The sequence below is a fragment of the Podarcis erhardii genome (assembly GCF_964252035.2).
Source record: "Podarcis erhardii genome assembly, chromosome: 5".
NCBI lineage: Eukaryota > Metazoa > Chordata > Lepidosauria > Squamata > Lacertidae > Podarcis > Podarcis erhardii.
This window is the reverse complement of record NC_138509.1, coordinates 78280375-78302926: the sequence shown is the minus strand read 5'-3', so window position 1 is coordinate 78302926 and position 22552 is coordinate 78280375.

Genomic DNA, 22552 nt, shown 5'->3' with positions numbered 1-22552 from the left:
GCTGGTTAATCTGAGCTTTCTGCCTCTGAGCTCTCTGCTCTACTACTCGTAATGCACGCCTGGTTCTGGGAGAAGAAAAAGGGTCAGGAATGCTTTCCAAGGATACTGAGTCAGTCAGCTGTCTGGGTCTGTCTCTCCTGGTGCTTCTTCTTCCTGCTGTTCCTCTTCCAATATTTCCCAGCTTCTGCCCTCTGCAGCCTCTGAACTGTAACCTTCTGCAAACCATTGTTCTAAATCTATACTGTCTTCCTGTTCTCAGGAAAGTTCAGGAGAAAGGGGGACAGCCTTCACCATTCCTCCTCAGTCCAGCCCCTGACACATATAGAGCAGTCTGGAGGTCCTCAGGCCTGAGGTTCTTTACTCCCTCCATAGCAAATTATGTCCATACTATACATTTTAGAAATCGTGGTATCTTAGTATACCTACATAGCCTAGGTGTGTGTATATGTGTGTGACCTAATTTTCTCGTGTGTTAGTACGTTTTGTAAGAATAGCATTAAGTTCATGCTTTATCTTCTAGCATGTTAATTTTGTGCTGTCTTTTATCAGTTGCTTAAATGGCACAGCAATCATAAAACCCATTACATTTTTATTTCTCTTCTTTTGGTACTAAAGAAGCAAAGCAGATCAATGCCTCTTTGCATCTTATTTCATTTCATTCACTTTAAAGGGATTCCTTTTCCGCAACATGAATAGTGTGTGAAGCCCCTGATGTGGGAAACTGAGGGTTGATAAAATATATTGTTAATTATATAAATGAGCAAGTTTTCCAACCCCAACTATTTCTGCACTAAGTGGAAATCACAGGAAGTGCTAAATGGCTTTTGGTGTGCATGAAATGCATGCTTGTTTCACAGTGCGCTGGTGTCGCTTATGAATGACTTTGAGGAAGCTTTGTGTGGCAGAGGAAACGAAAGGCAGACAGCAAAATCTGATGAGCAGAGATGTTAACATGATTTCTCGTCACTTCAGACTCTTGAGCTGATAGCCATCTCCTTTCTGGCAGAGGATTGCAAGGCTGCTATTATCAGAAGGCAGCCGATCTCAGGAGTTGTGCTTGCGGGTAAAGGGCAGGCCAGTGCAAATTCTGAAATACTGAACTTACTTACCTGTGACTAAGGCTCAGTGAATACAGTTGGACTTACTTCTGAGTAGACGTGGGTCACAAGTTGGGCTTCAAGTTGCCCACACCTGGCCTATAGGATACTGCCGTTAATTAACCATCACATATAGCTTGTTTTTCTTGGAAGCCAACTTATCCAGAAAAGACAACATGAAAGCCCAGCATGAGACCTTTATTCATCTTTTATTTTTTTTCCCTTATACAACCTCCATACAGGAGGCAATGCATGATACAGAAAGGTGGTCCTGTGAGGGCCAAAACAGATCTAGCATGGGAAATCCAGCAATGTGGTGTAGTGGTCAAAGTGTCAGACTAGGACCTGGGAGACAGGGTTCAAATCCCAAGGTCACTGGGTGACCTTGAGCCAGTCATTGCTTCTCAGTCTAAATTACCTCAGAAGGTTGCTGTCAGAAGAACAGGAGGACCATGTGGGCCACCTTGAGCGCATTAGAGAAAAAGGTGGGCTATAAGGCAATACATAAATTTAAAAAAAACTCCTGTTATATTTTACTTTAGTAAATTATATTTTGATTGGAGCAGCAGTACTGGGGGTGGGAGTGTTTCAACACTTTCCCACATGCAGTTTCCCAAATCTAAATCACCCACCCAACAAAAAAATTGCTATTAGGGGAAAATCAAAGTGTTGGTAAATGATTTCATGGGCAAAGAAAATCTGCAACATGTTATGCACATTGCACTTTAGTTTGCTCGTTGTCTAGTTGGTTTAGGAGGGTGTATATTTATTCCAGTAAAATTGTTCTTTATATTCATAAGCCAGTTCTGGTGTTGTTGGTTTGTTGTTCAATTATTGTTATAATACCTGATACTTTTTGTGTATACTTTCTTTCTTGCAAGCACGACCAGGATTCAGTCCCAGGAGCACAGGAAAGTGGCTTATAGTGAGCCAGTGGAATTGGTCCATTCAACACAGTATTTCTCAGCTAGCAGTGGCTCTCCAGGAATTCAGACTGGAGTTGTTCTCAGCCCCTTCCAGGAGATTCCAGTCTTTGGACCTCAGACCTTTTGCATAGGTAAAGGTAAAGGGACCCCTGACCATTAGGTCCAGTCATGACCGACTCTGGGGTTATAGAATCATAGAATCATAGAGTTGGAAGAGACCACAAGGGCCATCGAGTCCAACCCCCTGCCAAGCAGGAAACACCATCAGAGCACTCCTGTGGCGCTCATCTTGCACTCCTGTGGTGCTCATCTCAGAGCACTCCTGTGGGTTGTGGCGCTCATCTTGCTTTATTAGCCTGGATGCTGAGGGGGGAGGGGAGTATGTGCTTAAAGGTTCCTCCAAGCTAATTGACATCTAACTGAAGACTACTGATGCAGGCTGGGATAAAACAATCACTGTTTTTCATTTAAAAAGAAGGTGAAAACACCAGTGTATAGGATGCAATGAATGCAGACTTCAGTTGTAGGTAGAAGGATTGCTTTAACCTTTTCCAGATCTGCAAGGCAATGCCCTTTTATTTGTACCGGACAAAATGTTACAGTCTATCCACATCTCTCTCTTTTTTACACACACACACACACACACACACACACACACACTCCCAACTCACACTCAACATCCTTTGTCTTAGCATGTTCAGTCATCACGGGTTCGCTAATACCCCCCTCTTGTTTCTCAGTGGCCCTGTCTTGGCTCCCTCGCTGTCAGCACTCACCGCATGAGTGTGCTGTTAGAGGGATATTTAAGGCAAATAAGAAGCATTAAGCACTGAAGTGAAAAAACTATCTAGTCAAAGACAGGTAGGTAACTGTGTTGGTCTGCCCTAGTTGAAACAAAATTTAAAAAATTCCTTCCAGTAACACCTTAGAGACCAGCTAAGTTTATATTAAGCACTGAAGTGAAAAAACTATCTAGTCAAAGACAGGTAGGTAACTGTGTTGGTCTGCCCTAGTTGAAACAAAATTTAAAAAATTCCTTCCAGTAACACCTTAGAGACCAGCTAAGTTTATTATGTCCATTATGACCCTACACCAAAGGATAAATAGGCATAAATCTGATATCAGGAATCACAAGACAGAGAAACCAGTAGGAGAACACTTCAATCTCCCAGGACATTCTATACAAGATCTCAAAGTAGCTGTCTTATTACAAAAGAATTTCAGAAATAGACTGGAAAGAGAAGTTGCTGAATTGCAACTTATTACCAAACTTAAAACCATGGAGAGACCAGGTCTGAATAGAGACATTGGATTATTATCTCATTATACACGATAAAGCTATTTTAAGCCATCTTACCCCTTGCTTCTTCCTGTAAGATGAACTGCAGTCGTTAACAGTCATCAACAGGTTTACCACACCTATCAGCCAATCACCCATTCCCACCACCCTTCTGAGTAATTCCCCTCCCCACACTCTCACTATAAATAAGGGTCTGGTCTCTTCTGTTTCAGTGTATCTGAAGAAGTGTGCATGCACACAAAAGCTCATACCAATGACAAACTTGGTTGGTCTCTAAGGTTCTACTGAAAGGATTTTTTTTTATTTTATTCAAAGACAGTTTGTCTCTCCTTTTTATACTCTATAGAATCAGGAATCAAGCAAATGTAACTTCTGCCTGCTGGAAAAAGTTAGGAAAACATTTCCAATGGTCTGGGATTAGGTATTTTGCTAAACGGACTGCATTGTGTTTTGTACTGTTCGTGTGCAGAAAAATAAGCATTTGAAAATATGAAATCCTGTAGGTTTTTCTCTCTCTCTCTCTCTCACACACACACACTTGCTGTTGTCATTTCTCTCCAACTCCACCTGTCTCTGGGTTTTGGATTTTTTGTCAGAACGTTCTCAGAGGGTTAGAGTAGGGTCACATATGTCCAAAGCCCTTAGCCTTAACACCGGCTCACCACAGGGTTGTGTGTTGAGTCCCCTGCTCTTTACTCTCTACACGTATGACTGTACAGCCATCTATTCCAGCAACAAAATCATCAAGTTTGCTGATGACACTACGGTGGTGGGGCTCATTTCAGGAGGGGATGAGTCCGCCTATCGGGACGAGGTGGAGCGGCTCTGTGTTTGGTGTGGAGAGAACAATCTGGCTCTTAATACAGCTAAGACCAAGGAATTGGTGGTGGATTACAGGACAAAAAAGGCGGTCATTCAGCCCTTGTATATCAACGGGGAACGGGTGGAGAGGGTGGCGGAATTCAGGTTTTTGGGAGTGACTATCGATCAGGGCATGACTTGGAGCGCAAATACCACTGCTCTGGTGAAGAAGGCTCAGCAGAGAATTTATTTCCTCAGACTTTTAAAGAAGAACAATCTGAGTGAGAAACTGCTGGTGTCCTTCTACCGAGGCTCCATAGAGAGCATTCTCACATACTGTATTTGTGCTTGGTTCTCCAGTTGTACAGCTAGGGAGAAGAAGGTGCTCCAGAAGGTCATAACCACAGCCCAAAGGATTATTGGTCATCCTCTCCCATCTTTGGAAGAACTGTACGGTTCCCGTTGTCTTAGGAAAGCAAACAACATCCTGCAGGATTCATCTCACCCGGGATACAGTCTGTTTGCACTACTGCCTTCTGGCAGGAGATATAGAAACATCAAGTCAAGGACAAATAGACTGAAAAATAGTTTCTATCCAAGAGCTGTGGCCTTTTTGAATGCTGTAACTCGATAGTGTGACCTGGAAGTTTGATGGGTGTGGGTGTGGGTGTGGCTGGAATGTGGTTTGTTTGGTTGTTGTTGCTGTTTTGCTTTTGTTGTTTTTTTAAGGGATGGCATCCAATTTCGTTGCACTGTGCAATGTTGCACTTGTGTAATGACAATAAAGAATCTATCTATCTATCTATCTATCTATCTATACTGCCCTGTTTCTTTGTCTCCTCTTTCTTCTTCCATACTTCCTTTGTTTATGGCTTGTTGTTGTTTACAGTTTGCCAAGTAACCCAAGTGAAGGGTTCAGCACAGGTGAAGAGTGGCAGAGTTATTTAGTAGACAAGAAGAGCAGTTTTCCTTAACTGCAAGCTAAAAATATCACATCTTACCAGAACAGCAAGAAAAAAGGCTTTTGCAAGACTTTCCACTTCCTCAGGGCCCCACCCTAGGGACACATGTCTCTTTCACAACAGTCGTGATCAATTTACTTTTTTCTGGTCTAATTTCAGGAAGCTGCATTCACAGCGAGGAAGGAAGTGCTGCTGTTTGGTTTGTCAGGACCATTTGTGATGCTTATTCCAGGGATGGAGGAATCAGTGGATACAACTCCCATCTTCCCTGACCATACTGTTTGGGTCTGATGGGAACTGAAGTCCAACAGAATCTGGAAGGCCACAGGTTCTCCTCAAAATGGAGCCCAACACACATGATCAAGAGGGCACGGGTGGCTAAACCACTGAGTCTCTTGGGCTTGCCGATCAGAAGGTCGGAGGTTCGAATCCCCATGATGGAGTAAGCTCCAATTGCTCTGTCCCAGCTCCTGCCAATGTAGCAGTTCAAAAGCACACCAGTGCAAGTAGATAGATAGGTAAAGCTGCAGCGGGAAGATAAATGGTGTTTCCATGCACTCTGGTTTCTATCACGGTGTTCCATTGTGCCAGAAGCGGTTGAGTTCTGCTGGCCACATGACCCAGAAAGCTGTCTGTGGACATATGCCGGCTCCCTCAGCCTGAAAGTGAGATGAGCACCACAACCCCATAGTCACCTTTTTTTTTACCTTTTTACATGACCAAGAGAGGGCAGAACACAATTTACACCTTACTCCTAATTGCATTTACCCCAAAGTGCATCACATTTGATTTCCATGGAATTTTCTCTGGAAAGGTGTTCTCTCTCTCCTAACACAATAATTCATGGGCATCCAATGTTGGGAGATTCTGGAGAAAAGAAAGTACATCTTCACACACCGCATAGTTAAAACTGTGGCGCTTGTTCCCACAGGAGCCACTGAGGGCCACCAAGCTTGGATGGCTTTAAAAGAGGATTAGACAAATTCATGGAGAATAAGGCTATCAGTAGCTACTAGGCATGATGGTTATGTTCTGCCTCCACTGTAACACTTCTGGATAGCAATTTCTGGGAATTGCAGGTGGGCTGTTGTGCTCAGGTTCCGCTTGCATAGGACTCTGCTGAACAATATAACACAACATGATGGCCAATAACAATGGCACTAAACACTATTTATAGACTAATACAAATAATCAGAAATTACAACCAAAGTCTCTAAATCTTCTTCTTCAGAAGAAGAATAATTCAAAAGTTCAATATATACATAATCTGTAACCAAATATCACCAGAACACAGTTTCCGGATAACCAATCTGTTTCGTTCTGTGCTTCATCAGCCAATCTCGATCAATTCTTCATCAGCCAGACTTGTAAGAATTAATATGAGAAGAATGCAGTTCAATTTCTTAACAAGATGAAATTGCAATAAACATGCGATGAAACCTGCATCTGTATAAAATAAAATGCATAATGCAATATGTACAACTAAAATACATACCCAATCTTACATGTAAGCAAATATAAAAGCTGTAGAAAATATGCTCTGGGTCAGTGCTCATATGATGCATAGGACTCTGGCTGGCTCTTGTTGCATTCTTATTGCCCACCATGCAAAGTTGTTGTTGTTTAGTCGTTTAGTCATGTCTGACTGTTCGTGACCCCATGGACCAGAGCACGCCAGGCACTCCTGTCTTCCACTGCCTCCCGCAGATTGGTCAAACTCATGCTGGTAGCTTCAAGAACAACCATGCAAAGTAGTAGAGGGTAATTGATCTAAGAATAGTCATACTTCAGCCATACGTGACCCTCCCTATTTCCAGCTTTGAAACGTTGATGGATCAGCCCAGATAGCTCAGTTGGCTAGAGCATGGTGCTGATAACACCAAGGTTGCAGGTTCGATCCCTGTATAGGACAGCTGCATATTCCCTGCATTGCAGGAAGTTGGGTTAGATGATCGTCAGGGTCCCTTCCAACGCTACGATTCTACGATATGTCTTTCTTGCAACTACCGGTACTTGTAGCAGAGGCAGAATTCAAATCTTTTTTTTTTTTTTTTATAAATATTTATTAAAGTTTTTAAATATAAATGCACAAATAATAAACAGTCTTACTTCTATCACAGACATAATTTCATCACTTCTTTGGGCTCCCTCACGTCTCCCGCTCCCATTTACATCGTTAAAAGTTTTTTCCAAACAAATTATCAACTTGTTTACAATCTCATGTCCACTCATTCAAATATAATCTAGCACTTCTTCCAAAAAATTTTATATTTTCTTTAGTCTCACTTATCATCAAATTTCAAATCTAATTTAGTGGTGGCCAGTTTTTTATAATCTAGCATCCTTCTTAGCATTCAACCAAATTACAATGTTTTTGTAGATACTTCTTGAATTTCTCCCAGTCTTCCTCCATCTTCTCTTCTCCCAGGTCACGGATTCTGCCAGTCATCTCGGCCAGTTGCATATAGTCCATCAGTTGCATCTGCCACTCTTCCAGTGTGGGTAGATCTTGAGTTTTCCAATTTTTTGCGATGAGTATCCTTGCTGCCGTTGTTGCATACATAAAAAATGTTCGGTCCTTCTTTAACACCTTCTGGCCGACAATACCCAGAAGGAAGGCCTCTGGTTTCTTAGTGAAGGTATACTTAAATACCTTTTTCAGCTCATTATATATCATTTCCCAGAAGACCTTCAGAGAGAAACAGAACTAACTATGGTTAAAAAAGTAAAATACCTAGGGGTAAACATAACAGCAAAAAACCTGAGTCTATTTAAGGATAATTATGAAAAATGTTGGTCTGAAATTAAGAGAGACTTGGATAGTTGGACAAAATTGAAGCTTTCTTTGTTAGGCCGAATTGCTGCTATCAAGATGAATGTATTGCCAAAAATGTTGTTTTTGTTTCAAACATTACAGATTGTGGACAAAACGGAGTGCTTCCGGAAGTGGCAGAAAGATATATCCAGATTTGTCTGGCAGGGCAAAAAGCCCAGAATTAAGTTTAAGATATTAACAGATGCGAAAGAAAGAGGGGGCTTTGCCCTGCCAGACTTAAAGTTGTACTATGAAGCCGCAGCTTTTTGCTGGCTAAAAGACTGGCTACTTCTCGAAGACACTGACGTGTTGGACTTGGAAGGTTTTAACAATGCTTTTGGTTGGCATGCATACTTATGGTATGATAAAGTTAAGATCAATAAGGCCTTTAAGAACCATATTGTCAGGAAAGCAGTGTTTAATGTCTGGACAAAATACAAAGACTTACTGGAAAATAAAACTCCAAGGTGGCTCTCACCTCTGGAGGCTAAGGCCCTAAAAAGACCCAATATGGAGGCTAAATGGCCAAAATATTGGGAAATATTAGAAAAAGATGGAGACAATTGGAAATTGCAGAGTTTAGAGAAAATGAAGGATAAGGTGCGAGACTGGTTACATTATGCTCAGATTAAAGAAGTTTTTAAAAATGATAAAAAGTTAGGGTTCCAGGTGGAGAAATCGAAGTTAGAAACTGAATTGTTAGAACCAAAGACTAAGGTATTATCTAGAATGTATAACTTGCTGTTAAAATGGAATACACAAGACGAAATGGTTAAATCGGCTATGATAAAATGGGCACAGGACATTGGGCATAACATTATGTTTGAGGACTGGGAAAGGTTGTGGACCACTGGGCTGAACTTCACCGCATGTAATGCTCTGAAGGAAAATGTAATGAAAATGATATATAGATGGTACATGACCCCAGTTAAACTTGCCAAAATATACCATTCGTCTGATAATAAATGTTGGAAATGTAAAGAAAACGAAGGAACATTCTTTCACCTCTGGTGGACATGCCCCAGAATTCAAATCTTAATATAGCCATCTTTCACACTGCAACAGAGAAGTTTTGATTCAGTCCCCAGATTTTATATATATATATATATATATATGAGTGCTAAGTGCCCATCAATGTCCCTTGAAGGCCTTGTGGACTCAGTCTATTTATATAGACTAAAGAGAACTAAGCTCAGTAAAAGCTCATTCTCAGTTCATGGGTACTGTAATAAATACCGGGAAAAGTTTTAATTTTTTAGTGATGCTTCTAGGCAATGGTCTGTGTGATGGTGGATTTGCACTGTGTGTGTGTGCATGTGTGTTCTTTCCTTTCCCTTTTTGTCTGAAGAACTCTGTGTTGTTTCAAAACCAGCAAGAAAATGACATCATCCAAGTAAGAGATCCAACTGCAGACTTTCCTTTTTTCTTTTCAGGAGTTATTTAAATCATCCCATGTTATTGGAGGCTGTGCCATAGGCAACATGGCAATGCATGCATGCAATATATCAATATATATTAATAGAAAATATGTGTATCTTGTTCTTACATGGGGTTTCCAGTGATCAAGTCCACATCTGTGTAGCCCCATCAGATGCTCCTCACTGAGATCCTGCACTGGACCTGTCATTGGAACTTTTGTGAAGCTTTGGCCTGGGTTTTATTTAGGAAGGAACAGTCAAGTTTGGTTCTCTCAGTTTCTCATTTTCTCCCCAATCTTAAATTAACTTCTCCGCATTTCTTCAACAATTTGCCATTTTTAAAAGAATCCTCACAAAAATTCACCAGCATTTTAGTGCAAATGCCTTCCAATAAACACGTTTGTACACAATTTTGCAAGCGAAACATATGTGTTTAACATATGTGTTTCATATGTTAGTTTCACTAATATATTTATTTTTATGTACATTCACCTTCTGATATATGGCTTTTTGTAAACATTGCTTGGTCAGAAAAGCATAGCACAAATTTTGGAGAAGTGCAAATTTCAAAAAAGGTATTTCAGAAAGTGCAAGTTTTATAGATTTGCCTTCAGATACTAACAGAACTGAATTTCTCCCCCATCCCTAGTGTCACTGAAGGATTCCTTCTATGGAAGCTAGAAGCCTACCTCTAAGTCAGTGCTGGAGAACCTCAGACAAGGGCCAAATCAAATGCAGACAAACAGACATACCTGGCTCCTGGGATTCTGCCAAGGTCCCAGCTCCAAGCCACTTCTTCTCGACCAAGGCTATACACTCAACCAGTCCAGCTTTGCATTCCCCTTGAGTGCTTTTGACTGACTAGAATGTACCTTTGACCTGTGCTAAAGCCTCTTGCCTGGATGGAGAGACACAAGTATGGAGAGGTGTCTGTTTGGAATGTAGCCTACTGTACAAAGATTAAGGGTTGCATCCATTGCTCCACACACAGCCTACCACTGGCCCCACTACTCACTGGCATGCCACCCCTGGAATGTTGCCCAACAAAGAATGCAGCCCTTGAACTGAGAACATTTCCCCATCCCTGCTTTAAGGAGTGGCTATGATAACCCACAGTGTTCCTCAAAGTCTAACATGTGGCAGATGGTGACTACAACTTGCAACCAACTTAACTTTGCCTAAATAAAACAAATTGTAAAGTGGGTGTAACTTCTGAACAGTTTTAGATTTGTTTCCCCTGCGCTGTAAATGTCATTCTCCTTGGCATTCTTGATCCTTCCAAGTAGGTTAAAGGAAGCCATTTCTTGTTGGTTTTAAAACCTGCTTATCTATATGGCCTAGATAAAGTCTGCACGTCATTGTAAGCTGCAGTTTTAACAGTAAGTTTAATGCTGCTAGATAAACATATGTTTAAAGCAAACGCTAAGTTGTACAGCTCAGCATTTATTTTCAAAGGAGGAAAATTCATTCATTTTTCCCTGAAAAGAAACGGAAGCACTCAATCTAACATCAGATGAAAATGTCAAATGTGGTTTCCTCACTTCATTTTATTAAATGAATTCTAACACTGGGATAGGGATGGAACAATCTGTAGATTTCTGTTCTCTCCCTTTTTCATTTTTCCAATCTTAAGTTCTCTACAGTTCTACAGCAATTTGCAAATATATTTTTAAAACCCTCAAGAAAAATCATAAAATTCCTCCTAATAAGCACATTTTTGTATGTGGTATTGACTAATGCACACATTTTTGCGAGAAGTTCCCCTGTTATAATGCCTTTTGCATGTTATCTACATGAATACTTTGTATTCATTTTTAATGCACATTCCCCCTAACATATGCATTTTTGTAAACACTGGTTGGGAAATGACACCCCAAAATTCACAGACATGTGAATTTCTAAGGATGGCTGTGTTTTGATTCTCATATTGTTTTGCAAAGTGCAAATTTAATAAATTCTCCTTCAAATGTGAAGTGAATCAAATTTATCTCCCATGGGAATCCTGCAGCCCTCCAGATATTGCTAGATTCAAACTCCCATCAGGCCCAGCTGACATGACTATTGGTTAGAGATGACAGCAGTTGCATGAAGTTGACTAAAGGTAAAGGTACCCCTGCCCGTACGGGCCAGTCGTGTCCGACTCTAGGGTTGTGCGCCCATCTCACGTAAGAGGCCGGGGTCCAGCGCTGTCCGGAGACACTTCCAGTTCACGTGGCCAGCGCAGCGCAGCACACGGAAATGCCGTTTACCTTCCCGCTATAAAGCGCTACCTATTTATCTGCTTGCACTTAGGGGTGTTTTCGAACTGCTAGGTGGGCAGGAGCTGGGACCGAAAGACAGGAGCTCACCCCGCCGCGGGGATTCGAACCGCCAACCATGCGATCGGCAAGCCCTAGGCGCTGAGGTTTTACCCACAGCGCCACCCGCATCCCCTATGAAGTTGACTACTCCTCTTTAAATGCCATCTAGGTTGGTGGCCTGCCCTGCCTCCTGTGGGAGTGAGTTCCACAGTCTAACTGTGCACAGAATGAAGAATTACTTTGTTTTATCTCTCCTGAATCTCCCAACATGCGGCTCCATTGGATGTCCATGAGTTCTTGCATTATGAGAGAAGGGAAAAGACTTGTCCACTTCCTCCATGCCACGCATAATTTTATAAACTTCTATCTTGTTGCCTCTCAGTTGCCTTTTCTCAATGTGGTGTGTTCTTGCCATGAGCTGTGACCAATGGAAGTCTTCATGGACTGCTCTTTCCCTGTGGCTGATAAGAGACTGAGACTTCTAAGTACTGTGCAACAGAACTGGCCTTGGAAATCATATGACAGAGGCAAAAGCAGGCAGAGGATTGAGTGTGAATGTTACTTTTGTACAGTAGGTTTGTTTCTTCAAACTCAAGCCTCACACTCTATCCCCCATCCAGACAAGTAAGAAGGGGTTATCATAGTTGCAGGATACGTTCCTCCCAGGCAGAAACACCCAAGGAAGGTGCAAAGCTGGAATGGTGAGGCTTGAGAGAGTGTGCGGCTTGGGAAGAGCACTGAGGGGTTATATTTAGGCCACATTCATATCATACATACACAGAACTTTGATACTGCTTTAAAGTCCTGGCTTCGCAGATACACACAAATTCTTGGAACAGGCAATTTGTTATGGGGGCTGAGAGTTATTAGGAGACCCCAGTTCCCCCACTCCCCAAGCTAGAATTCCCAGGGTGGGTGTGGATGGATTGTTAAACTCTGGGAATTGAGAGGGGAATAGGGGTCTCCTAACAACTCTCCTTAACAAACTACAGTTCCCATAATCCTTTGGGCAAAGCCCTGCCTGTTTAAAGTGGTATCATAGTGCTTTAAATGTATGTTGTGGGTGGCCTTAAGTTTCTCAGCCCCCACATCTCCACCTTAAGGTAAAGGTAAAGGCCCCCCCCCCGACCGTTAGGTCCAGTCGTGGCCGACTCTGGGGTTGCGGCGCTCATCTCGCTTTACTGGCTGAGGGAGCCGGCATACAGCTTCCGGGTCATGTGGCCAGCATGACTAAGCCGCTTCTGGCGAACCAGAGCAGCACACGGAAATGCCGTTTACCTTCCCTGCCGGAGCGGTACCTATTTATCTACTTGCACTTTGAGGTGCTTTCAAACTGCTAGGTTGGCAGGAGCAGAGACCAAGCAACAGGAGCTCACCCCTTCGCGGGGATTTGAACTGCCGACCTTCTGATCAGCAAGTCCTTGGCTCTGTGGTTTAACCCACAGCGCCACCTGCGTCCACATCTCCACCTTACATGTTGCCATTAATTTTTTCTTGGTAATTCACTGGACAAACATAGCTTCCTCCCCACTTGTACACATACACGAACCTCAATGAGGGGCAGACAACCTACAGCTCAAGGGTTTCATGCCTAACTTTATGCGGGGGGGGGGCATGTCATTGGGAAAAAAAACCATGGAGGGGAAGCAAAAATGGGTGGAGATGCGAATGAAAGCCCGAGGGGACAGGCTTCTAGCAGGTGTTCAGTACAACCTTCTAAAAAGAACACTCTTTTCCAACCCTTTCATCCTTCCAGGTAGGGAAGAAGAGGAAAGAGAAAGAAGAAATGGCGAAGACAGGGGGGCAGAATAATGTGGTCCTAGATCCACTCATTTATGGCTCTAGCTCCACCCACACAGGCTCCCCCCCCAAAAAACCCTCCCCAAATTAACCACCCAAAGGGCAAGATGGTAAGCAAGGGGATTGTAGTCCCGTCTATAAACAAAACTGGTACATAATTCTTCTGTGACAGCATTACGTGGCCAGTTCTCTCTCTGAGCCTGTGTGTGCGTTCCAAATGTTAAGCCTATTCAATGATGTGTGAATCACTGAATATAGAATAAGGCTGTGACCAGATGGTGGGTGGGTGGCTCTGCTTGTTCTCAAAACGTCAAGAGCCAATTTGCAACAGGATCTTATGAGACATTGTGTGGCTATTGCAACTGAAAGCAATGAGCAAGGGCTGTCAATAACATCAGTAACCACTGATGGGTCACCGGCTTGCCTTGGAGAAATCTAGAGTTGCCAGTAAATAGCATCACATGGGCAAACAGGCCTTCAGATTCACGGACGACATATTGGGCAGTTGTATAATCTTACAAATGTACACAACCAGCAGCATGTAAATTGGGAGGACCCATCCAGAAGAATCTGGATTATGTAGCCTATTTGTGCATACGTAAAGCAACAGCTAAAGGGACATGGGTGGCGCTGTGGTCTAAACCACAGAGCCTAGGGCTTGCCGATCGGAAGGTCGGCAGTTCAAATCTCCACAACGGGGTGAGCGCCCATTGTTCGGTCCCAGCTTCTGCCCACTTAGCAGTTCAAAAGCACATCAAGTGCAAGTAGATAAATAGGTACCACTCCGGCGGGAAGGTAAACAGTGTTTCTGTGTGCTGCTCTGGTTCACCAGAAGCAACTTAGTCATGCTGGCCACATGACCCACAAGCTGTCTGCAACAAACACTGGCTCCCTCAGCCTATAGAGCGAGATGAGCGTGCAACCCCAGAGTCATCTGCGCCTGGACCTAACGGTCAGGGGTACCTTTACCTTTACCTAAAGCAACAGCTAAAGTTGTTGGTGTGCAATGGGAAAATAAGCTGTTGTTTTTCCATTTCTATTTTGCTTATCATTTGTTTATATTGCACTTGTTCATTTATTTTTCCAAGGAATTCAGTGGGAAAGCCCAAACAGTTTCCTGCTGCTTATAACTTTGGTGTTTTCCATCCAAATGGGATCAAAACTGCAGGCATTCTATTCCTTAGAGCAGGGGTGCCCAAACTTTTTTCAAAGAGGGCCAGATTTGATGAAGTGTTGAGCTTTTTTTAGGATTTTAGTTGCTGAGCTTTTTTAGGAGTTTACCGCAGGACATATACTGCCACGGGGGCCGGATTAAATGAACCAGCGGGCCATATTAGGCCCCCGAAACAGACTTTGGACATGCCTGCCTTACGGAATCAGACATGTAAAATTTCAGACAGATAGGAGAAAGACTCCTCATTTTATAGGTAGTTTAAGATGCATGAAGATCCCACAACCTTCAGTGGGAAACTCAGCAGTGTTTTCCTGCTCATTACTTACGTGTGTTTGGCACAGTATTTACAGGCATTCTAATACACAAACAAACACAAACAAAGAGCACCAGGTATGAACTATATAGGATAATCAGTCTTTGCTTCCTGTAACTTTGCTTCTTCCATCCTAATGGCACAAAATATTCAAATATGCAGGATATCAGACAAACCAGATTTCAGATTTACAGGACAAATGTTCCCCATTATATAGGAAATTAAAAGAATTGCATAGGCATAGCCAAACAGCTATCAACATTAAATGGAATTTTCCTGTCTGTCAATTTCACTGCTCTACCACTTTCTCCCAGTGACCTGTGTGTGAACTATACATACGTCTGTTTCCTTAAGGCAATGTCTCCAATGCAGAGCAGTTGCAAATGAATCATTTTCATTTTGCTTCTGTTTGCTAAAAATATATTTTAAAAATCCCATTCATTTTTATTATTAAAACAAATGGAGGAATGAAGCCTCATTTGTTTATTTTTTAAAAAACAAACAAACATGAATGTACACCCCTTAGCAAAAAGAACAGGTTTTTGAAAGCAGGCTACTATTCACAGTAGTTTAATATGTTATTTACGATGTACAGGGACCCATATGAATATCATCTTCCTTGGGCTATAGTTTTTGCATAATAATAGGAGAAAACCTTTCCCTCCAGAGTCTGTGTGAAGGGCAGCCATCATCAGCATTCATCACGGGAGGGAGGAATTGTGTGTAAACACCCCTAAGTTACAGTACTGTCTGAGCTCTACCAGCATGGCAAGTATAAAATGTTGACTTCTATAGATAGCACTTTTACCCCCTTAAAGAAATAGGTCAGGTCAGCAGCAGCAGCCGCCCTTGAGTTAAATGACATAATTGATAGCCTTGCCGAATGACTGATTCACTTGTCTGAAAAGAAGGGGTTTCAAATCAATACTGCTCAGAAGCTTTCCCATTCCTTCTATTTTAGCATCCACACCTTCTAAGCTGGAACTTGCAAATATTCCTGGTCTAGAGGCAAGCTGGTTGGTTGTAATAACATAGCAGCCAACACATCAGTGTACCATCACTTTATTTGATTTTTATTTATTTTTTTACTCTTGAAGTAGCTCAGTACAATACTAGTGACTTGTGGAGGCAGTGCAGTTCTACTGTCACTAAAAAGTTACAAGATGCTATTGGCATGCCTTATACAAAAACTGCATGCAACCAACACAGTGCTTTATACAAAAAAAAGGACAATCTGTTTTTGTTTTCTTTATTCATGAGAGTTATGCACAGTTAGTTGTTGTTTCCCCCAAACGACTACTAGTTTCAATCCACAACAGAACCTGAGGAGCTTAAATATCAAGTAACACTGTCTCTGTAGGCAAATCAAACTAAATGGCACTGTTATCCACAAATAAATCTCGAGTTACTCAACAATATTACAGAATGGTAGAAAAATAAAACATTTTCACATATGCACTTGAAACACACTATAAAGTCCAAATTTGCAAAACATTTAGCACATAAATCACACTCCCCCCCCCTTCCTTCATATTTGTTTGAAATGGTGATGCTGATTTTTTTAAAAAAATACACCCCAGACATTATATTTCTTAACAGATACAGTCTGAGAAACTAAATGGTCACTGGTGATTAAAAACATACAGGCAGCATTCCTATGAACCGGCTATGCCTGTGTACCAATCGCAAAGAAAACCATTTAAATGTTTCTGGATTATGGTGAGGAAGTTAAATCTGAATATAACAAAGGTAAGAGCAATGAAATACTTCCAGCCAAGCCACTGTGCTGCAGGTTGATGGCATTTTTGTGTCTTCCACACACCTTTTGTTTGGACAGCTAAATTGTGCTCTTTATTTATGCATGGGAAACTCACCTCCCCCCCAATGCTTTTACACATGAGGCAGCATGCTCTGGAGAATTGAGCAACTCTGTTTTTCAGTTTTATTGCTGCCTAACTGAACATCCCTGGGCAATTGAACTTCACTTCGGCTTCCTATCTCTACAGTAGACAAGATGATGCCATCTGGCTTAAAGGGACACGGATGTGTAACCTGTTTTGAGAACGCAAAGGGAATCATATTGCTACAGCTCTTTTCCATATCTCCGAGGCTAAGGCAAACAAATGAGGTTTCATATACGGTACTTTGCTCACTGTGGAGTAAAAATGCCTGGATGCCAAGATACTGGAAAGCAGAATGTAGTCTGAGGAGGGGAGGCTATTGCTCTGCTATAAAGCTCCACTCAAGGCACTAATCTGAGAACAGACTATGTCTGAATTCAATTGCTTTTATTGGAAAAACATGCAGTCCATGCAGTTCCTTCAGTGTCTGAAGTGCTTTACAATGATAACCTCTCTTTGTCCTTACCACAAGCCTGTGGGGTGGAATAGTAGGAGAAGGGAGGTTTCAGGCCACCCAGTGACTGGAGAGGGATTTGAATTCGGGTCTCATTCAGATTCAACAGTCTGCACATCGCACTATGGTCAGGCAGGGCAAAACACACTTCTCTATTCCCATTGGCACGGCTAACTATAATGCCAAGCTAAATATGACTAGGGTGTAATAAATCTCCTATGGAATCCTGCAGAATCTCAAAAGGGTAACAACATTCACTCTCTCCACACACACACACACACACACACACACACACACACACACAAACAACCCACAGTTTTAATTAGAACAGGTACACATGTAATGTGAGGAGGCAAGAAGCCTTCTTCTCTCCACCATTTTTGTGGGTTTTCTGGAAAATTTGAATATTTGCATTAGAATTTTTTTCATCCTCTAGAGCAGGGGTGGCCAACTCTGAAGAGACTGCAATCTACTCACAGAGTTAAAAACTGGCCCCCCATTTTGGGGGGGTTCAGGTCAAAGTTGTTAAGCATTTTTTAGGGAGGAGGAAAGCCCCGTTTTTTAGGAGTTCAGGGCAGAGTTGTTGAGCTTTTCTGAGGCGGGAGGAAAGCCCTGTTTTTTGGGGGGGTGAAGGGCTAAAATGTTGAGCATTTTTTAGGGGAGCCAAAGTTGTTGAGCTTCTTTGGGGGGAGCCAGTGATCTACCAGTGATCTACCACAGATGTCCAGTGATCTACTGGTAGATCACAATCTACCTGTTGGACGTGGCTGCTCTAGAGCAATGGTCATGGGCTTAAGGCCTACAAGCCCTTTGGCCTGCAAGACCATTTCAGCCAAGCCACCCCCACCTGCCCTATACCTGATGTCATATAGGAAACCAGGTGTGGGGCAGGAAAAAAAAACTTGGCTCAACCAAAATCCAAAAGGGTGTTTTCAGGCACTACCGATCAGTCTATCTGCCATGTCTGCAAAGCGCATTTCACTGGTGATGTCAGGTGATTGACAGGTGCGTGGCTCCGCCCACCTGCCAAACCTGGCCCATGAGGTACAGAAGAGATAATTATCAGGCCCATTGTGCTAAAAACATTCTTAACCCCTACCCTAAAGAAGGATCTAATTTAGCAAACTTTTGCGTTTAGTAAATAAAGCTTAAAAGTTCGAATCTGCTCAGTCTGCCTAATATTAATCTGTAGTTGACGTTCATCTAAATGAACTTATGAAACAGGGCTCTTTTTTACCATGGAAAAATAAAGAGACTGCTCATCACCCAAGAACAAACCCCCACCATTAAGGGGGTATGTCAGCACCAACATTAAACCACAGGTAAGATTGAACAGATTGCCAGTTCAACCAAGATGCTTAACTGGCTACAAATCTTCCAGGCAACGTTAAGAAATTGTGGTTCCTTACAAGAGCACTGCTCCTTAGCTAGTCCTCAAAATCTAGTGAAACAATATTCTCCCCACCTGAAAGAAATAATGCAGATTAATCTAAGGGTCAACCTTCACATGACAGGTGTTGGTTTTTTTCCTGTCAAACTGTGCAGAGTTCCCTAATCCAGATTTCTTTTGCGCTTTGTGGACAATATTCAAAGAGTTAAAATAAATCTGTGGATAATATTCAAAGAGTTAAAATAAATCTGTGAAATTAACTACCTTTGATGTTGTGGTGCTCCTGCGGTAGCAAAGAGTGAGGCTTTTCCATATTCATGGAATAAATCCAAATGCTCGTTTCATCTACCAGTTGAAAACCAAGCACATCCAGGAAATCTGCAAACACTGAGGCTCTCACCCTGTACTTTCTGTCTAGCTTTGCATTCCAACTAATTACATTTTAAATGCAAAAAAGGCACATGAGTTTCAGACTGTTGAACTTTCTCAAGTAATCACCAGTTCATCCTCAGTACTTGAATTTCTCATAAATGTATAAATTTGTTTCTCATATTCTCCAAGCAGCATGGAAGCATAGCAAGTATTCCATGGGGCTCTGTGGGATAGACTTTTATATAAGTCACAATTGTCCACTTCTCCCTTTCAGAATATTTATACCTCTTGACTTCTAAGGGTTGCCTCGAATATTTTCTATTTTGGAAATAATGCACAACAGAAAAGGTGCTTCTGAAAGACAGTGTTGAAAAATCAAGGCTTTCAGTCAGAGGTATATATCTACACCAAAAACATTCCCCGAAGAAGAGTTTGGATTTAGATTTGATATCCCGCTTTATCAGTACCCTAAGGAGTCTCAAAATGGCTAACATTCTCCTTTCCCTTCCTCCCCCACCACAAACACTCTGTGTGGTGAGTGAGGCTGAGAGACTTCAGAGAAGTGTGACTAGCCCAACAGCTGCATGTGGAGGAGCGGGGAAGCAAACCTGGTTCACCAGATTACAAGACTACTGCTCTTAACCACTGCACCACACTGGCTTGGGAACTGTCGTTTGGTTAGCTGAGAAGTTGCAGTTGGAGATCCCAACTCCGCTTCACAAAACCGAAGTTCTCAGGGTTCCCTTGAGGGAGGCAATGATGATTCAGTGAGCATAGACCTTCCTCATGCATTCAAGAAGGGAGGTAGTCATCAAGGGGGTGAAGGGGGAGCAGGCATGCTCTAGTCTCACCCCAAATGTCCCCTTATGGGCTGGGTACACCTGCTGCCTTGCCCACAACATTCCTATGCTGAGCAGGAATGACTGGAGAGTGCTGCTCAGCTGAGCATCCTTAGAAGCTGTTTGAAGCTGGGAACTTTGATAATGCAGGGAGGTGTCTCCAGCCAAATGCACAATAGACAGCCCTTTCGGATTTCGCTGTTCAATGCAGGAATGTTGGGCTGGGCAGGCAGGGAAGAAACAAAGTGGGTATAAACACACGATTGTCCTCTCCTGCAACACACTTCATGCTTACCCGCACATGGTCTTCTGAATGAAAGGACAGAGCTTAAGTCTGTAGTGCAGGTAAGTCCTCAAAAACCAGGAAAATAAAAATGCTCCTTTCCTCATGTGGCCAGCACAGGTAGGGAACCTATGATTCTGCAGGCAGTGTTGGACTCCAACTCGCCCCAATGACATAACCAAGGCGTAGGGATGATGGGGCTAGGAGTCCAGCAACATCTGAAGGGCTACAGATCCCCCCTTGCTCTAAAGGATGTTTTGGGATGAATAGAAAGAGGGGGTCTCCATTGCATACCTTTAGGTAGAGGTTAGGGAAGAAGAAGAAGAAGAAGAAGAAGAAGAAGAAGAAGAAGAAGAAGAAGAAGAAGAAGAGGTATTCATCAAGGCACATTTCAAGCTTCAGCAACATTGGCCATGTACTGAGCCTCACAGCCCAGCAGAGGCCCCACAGCCTCCAGATCTTGCCACTTCCTTTCACCACAATAGCTTCCTGTTTGCCTGCTCTGTGCAGTGGAGGCTGCCCCACCAAGATCACTCTGCATTCAGCCAGCTCCCATCTGCTTACATCATTACCTGAAGCATATCTAGGAGGTAGCATTGGCTGCTTCCTCCTCCTCCTTAGTCTGTGTTGCCTTACTTGGAAGGACTCCGCAAGAGGCAAAACCTGGAACTAGTTGGCTCTCCCTCTGCCTACCATTGGCTGTGGCGCTACCCGCTGTTTGCTCTGACGCCACCTACTGCTGGCCTCCCTACTGTCCACCCTACTAGTCCCCTGTGGGCACCAACCTCCACTGCCTCTGAGTGAATAAACAGCAACAGCAGATTAGTGGAAAGGAGCAGTTGCTGCTGCTTCCTGCTGGCCAGCAGCATTCACTGGGAAAAGGCAAGCTAATGCTGGGTGACCGCAACTGACGGTAAGCTTATGTTAGGCATGACAACCAGATAGCTCAGTTGGTAGAGCATGAGATTCTTAATTTCAGGGTTGTGGGTTTGAGCCCCACATTAGGCCAAAATATACCTGCATTGCATTGCAGGGGACAGGATGACCCTCTTGGTTCCTTCCAATTCTCCAAGTCTATGACCTTTCAAAGCAGTAATAACAGAAAGGATTAATAACTAACAGGTACTTTACACATCATTTGATATCCCAGAAGAACCATTTGGGGTTGAGGTACCAGAGCCCCACATTGGTTGCATCTCTCCACAGCTGTCCATTTCACTTTGGGGTCTTGAGGGAGTCTCTGTCCCTCAACCCAAATTACCTTGAAAGACAGTTGGGGAGAGAAGCGAGGTCAGGATCATAAAGCACTTCGTGAAGTCAGAAAGAACTGCAGGAGGAATAAATAATCAAAATAAAATATTGGGCATCTGATTGCCTGGGCATCTAATAAAGTATCACTGGCACCTGGATCCTGAAATTGTTTTATGACAGAGATAATGTTATATGGGAGAATATGAAGTCTTAATTCTGACCTTCTTTGTAGCATCTCCCAGTAGGATCTTAAGATCTGCCTGACTGGTGCTCAGAAGGGATGTTGATTTGTTTTTTTAATGACCTCCATGGTTTCAGAAGCTCTTTCTGAAACTCAGTGGGATTTCAGAAACCAACTTCTAATATGGCACAGATGAGAGGGGCTATTGAAAAAAGAAGGTTAAAAAAAACCTCTCCTGTGTATGCAGATATTTCTAGACAGGTGTGGCATATTGTATTTCCAGAGACCTGTATCTTGACCTTCAGAATAGGCCATGCCATCAAGATGCAGTTGATCCTCTGGGGTTGTAGCTCTTCAGGACAGCAGCCCCAACTGAGAGACCATCATGTTCAGCATTAGGCTGCTGGGCGTGATGATTTCCCAGGATGTACCTACACAGATGGTGGCATTGGTCTTGATAGCTTAAATTTGATAGGGGGACCCAGATTCATCTTTGTCACCCAAAACAGATGATTAGTGCTTTTAGAGGATGGCAAGCTTGGTGTTGGCTTCAACGATCCTGCAAGTATCCATGCAGGTCTTGTGACTCATGAAGGACTTGGTCTAAAATAAGATCCACAAAGGGAAACCTGCTTCCACATGAGAGTCTCTCTTGCTGGATCGGGGCTCTAATGTATAAATAGAGAAACACTGTGATTTAATACTAGGGTGCTGCACGCAAACACACAAAGATTTTGCAGGATATTTTTTTTGTGGGGGGAGGATTAGCAGATTATAAGAATGTTACACCCCAACATCCATTGACTAACTGTACGGAGCACAACAATGAACAGAAAACAGAAGTACGTGAAAGATAGCTGAATGTAAAAATGTAGCAAAAGAAAGTCATTCCAAAGAGTAAAAAATCCATTTCCACCATTGTACCCTTAATTCAATTGCTGTGCACAGCAAGGCATGCCTCAGTTCAATTTGGTT